Raw genomic sequence first — 3,987 nt, 5'->3', positions numbered from 1 at the left:
ATTCTGGTCTTTCCATTCTCCTGAATCTTGAAAGTGTGAGTCTGGTGAGCAGGGTGCTGCACCCTTTATGCCTTTTGTCAGGGGAGGGGGAGATTTAAGCTTTGCTCTATTTTTTGAAATTCAAGTATACATCTTATATAAGCCTTGAGTGTATTCTGCTGTTTCTGTGTGGGCTGGTTCAGCATCTCTTCCCTTCAGGCTTTGGAGGTAAATCTAAATGCTTTATTTTTTTTAAGACTCTCATTGCCTTTTGATGTCTGGAGCTGACTTTGTTCCCAGCTTGGGGTTGAGTGTTACTGAGAAGAATCCTTATGTTTGTTATGATCTTGCAGTTTACTTCTTTTTTTAATAATACTTTGGAGGTGTGGAGCTGTAATAAGGAGTAGATGTAACTCATTGTACATTGGAATGAATTCCTTCATTAAGTGAGTGTTGCCTACTATTCTTCCCTTTTCTTTGGATGCCTAAATGTGAAATGGATCATTTGGGTTTTACCCCATTCACGGTTTGGTTGTTGCTGGTGAAATTTTGATTAGTTTGTATTATGTATTCTTTACTTTGCTAAAAGTATAGATAGGGAAATTTTGGAATATGATTTCATTCTGTTCTTTTAACCAAGAAGAGTATCTGCCTTCCATGTCACACTCACACTTAACTCTCTTCAAACTCTTCTAGCTAGATAATGTACAAAATCTTTTCTTTAGTTTAAAAAAAAAACACAGGAGAGGATATTAGAAGTTCTGCTGCAGCCTCCTGAATACTCTGGGCTACTCTAAGATTTCAGACATCTCAGTAATATCCTGTCCAGCCTTCCCATGTCCAGTTTTTCAAGCACACTGATTACCTGTAACTGTGTAAAAAGCTTCCCCAAAACATAGTGGATTAGACCATCAATCATTTAATTTAACCAGGGCTATGCAGATTAGGATTTGGGGATGGCTTGGCTGGGTAATACTTCTATTCCATGAATAAATAAAATACCAGCTGGAGTCACTCAGTAACCGTCGGCTGTTGGGGTACTAGGATAGGGATCCCGCCATGGCTTCACTCCTACACTTAGAGCTCTGGCAGGGACATCTGGTAGGCTGGACTCAGCTGGGCCCTTCCCACTCTTTATGTAGTTTTAGGGCTTCTCCAAATAGTGTCTCTGGCAGAGTAGTTGGAGTTTTTACATAGTGGCTCCAAACACCCAAAGGAACCATGTATAAACTACTGTTTTTCTTAAAGACTAGAAATGGTGTAGCACCTCTTCTCTGTTACATTGGTTGAAGCAATCACAGGACAGCTCAGATTCCAAAAAGGAAAGTAGACCCCACCTCTTGATGCCGGAGCATCAGAGAATGTGCAGTCATTTCAGTTCTGTCATAAAAGGCTTGCAATTTCCTCAGAAGTTTTTTTCACTTTCCTTTTTTTGAGAGAGAAAGAGCGCTATTCATTATGAATTTACTTTAAAAATCAAGTCTTCAAACCAGTTCATTCTGCTTTGACCTCCTGCTAAGAATTTGCCTTTTCACCTCAGATTACTGAATCTGAATCTACATTTCAACATGATCTTATGTATGTATACCTAGAAATCATCTGGGCATCTAGAATGCTCATCTTGTTGTAAAACCAAACCAGTCACTATCAAGTTGGTTCCAACTTAGAGCTACCCTCTATGTGTCAGATGTCAGAGCAAACTCAGCTCCACCGGGTTTTTACAGCTGTGATCTTTCAGAAACAGATCATCAGGGCTTGCGTTCTTCAGAGTTCCTCTCTGGGTGAATTTGAACCACTAACCTTTTGGTTATTAGTCCATGTACAGTGATTAAAGCACTTAGCTGCTAAGTAAATGTTGGTGGTTCACACCTACCAGTTACTCTGTGGAGGGAAAAAATATGTGGTGATCTCTCTGCTTCTATAAAGATATATGGCCTGAAAACCAGCTTTGGTGATGGAGTCCCCAGAAGTTGTTTTACCAACTCAAAGGCACCAGCTACTCCACAAGAGAAAAATGTGTGGGTTTGTAGCACATCTCCTCCTGTGCCATTTATGGGCGGTCTTCTTTCACGTGATTAACCGCCTCCAAAAACTTGCTGGAGGGTGAGCTATGGGTCAGTTCCATTGTGACAGTACACAACAACCAGTGACTCATTCTGGTGGTTTAGTGACAAGAAGCAGTGTTGTAATCCCAAAGGTATGTTGTTTGAATCCATCAGCTGCCCTGCAGAAGGATGGGCAATCTCCTCCTGTGTGATTAATGGCCTCTGAACCCCCCCCCCCCCCAGAAGGTCAGCTATGGGTCGGTTCTTACTCCGCAGTACTGAGGAAACAGTAACTCCCTAGACGATCAACTCTAAAGTAGGTTCCAACTGGTCACCAGTGAGTTCTTGAGAGGTTTTTGTTTTTAATAAGTATACTTTTAGTCAGTAGGTGGCAGTCTTGCTTCTTGGGTATTTGTGATAATCCCAGAAGCAGATGTTAAGTCTATTGCTGCCTTATTTTACAATTTTTTTTTACTGTCTTATTAGCTTTGTTAGAGAGCTCTGGTGACCTAGTCCATAGAGAGTTGCACTGCTAAACCAAAGGCTGAGCCAATCTGCCTGCCCTTCTTTATTTTTAAAACTTTTCTAATTGTGATTTGAGTAGAAGTTTACCAAACAGACTGCTAATCCTTTCAATCATTCGTGTGTGTGTGTGTGTGTGTGTGTGTGTGTGTGTAGATAGATATAAATTTACTGGATGCTTCCAATTTATGTTCATGTTCATATTATAGGTTTGTCTATTGTTTGGCTGAAAGTTATGCCAAGGGATGAGTTCAGGTCCACTTTATTTAAACATTTTAACACAGAGTTTGTAAACTGTTGTTACTATTGTTGTTGTTGTTACGTGCCATCATGTCTCCTGCACCTCAGTGACCCTAGGTACAACAGCTCTGAACCCTGCCCTGTCCTGAGCCAGTCTCACTGACTCTGACACACCTACGCGCATAACCCCAGTTACTGGGTCAATCCATTTTATTGGAGGTCTTCCTCTCTTGTGCTGTCTCTCCACCCTTCCATGCATGATGTGCCTCTCCAAGGACTGGTCCCTCCTGGCCACATGCCCAAAGTATGTGAAATGGAGCTTCAAAAGCATTACCTTCCAGGAGAAACTTGGTTTCACCCTTTCCAAGACAGACCTATTTCTTTTCTTGACGGTCCATGGTATGTTCAATACTTTTCTCCAGCACCACAACTCAAAGGCACAGATTCTTTTTCTGTCATCTTTATTCATTGTCCAATTCTCTGATGCATAGCATAGCAGGTAATTGCCAAGACTATGGCCTGGATCAGATGCTCTTTAGTAATGACTGACATCATTACTCTCTAGCACTTTGGAAAGATTATCTTTTGATTTTTGAACTGCCAGTGTCAAGAGCATTGATTGTGGAGCCAACCAAGCTATAATGGTTAAAAACCTCAATCTCTTCTCCACCTGTCATGGTGCTGCCAATTGGCCGAGTGGTGAGAATCTTTGTCTTCTTGATGTTGAACTTCAGTCTGTATTGAAGACTACAGTCCTTGACCTTCTGCAGCAAGCGCTTTAGGTCTTCTTCAGTTTACTTTGGACATGTAAATAGGAGTGGCTATTCCTTGGAGAGGGACATGATGCTGGGAAAGTTGGGGACTTGGCAAAGGAGAGATAGACTCTCAACTAGGTGAACTGATGTGGTGACTGCTGCAGAGGGCTCTTGTGTGTCTGGAAGTGTCAATATAGCGCAGGATAGAACAGGGTTCAGGTCTTTTGTTCATAGGGTCACTAGGAGTCATAGTCAACACCATCTAACAACAACAACAACAACAAAACAGTTTTGTAAAAAAAGTTGTGTCATCTGCAAGTTTGTAAACTAGTCAACAAAAAGTCCAATCTATTAAATTTTGCTATTTTGACTGGGGTGAGATGATATCTCATAGTTGTTTTAATTTGCATCTCTCTTAGGGCTAGGGATTTTGAGCATTTCTTCAT

This window comes from Elephantulus edwardii, unplaced genomic scaffold, assembly GCF_000299155.1.
Source record: "Elephantulus edwardii isolate Elephantulus edwardi_28Jun2011 unplaced genomic scaffold, EleEdw1.0 scaffold00273, whole genome shotgun sequence".
Classification (NCBI taxonomy): Eukaryota; Metazoa; Chordata; class Mammalia; order Macroscelidea; family Macroscelididae; genus Elephantulus; species Elephantulus edwardii.
The sequence above is the reverse complement of the archived record's forward strand: the minus strand, read 5'-3'. Positions refer to the sequence as shown.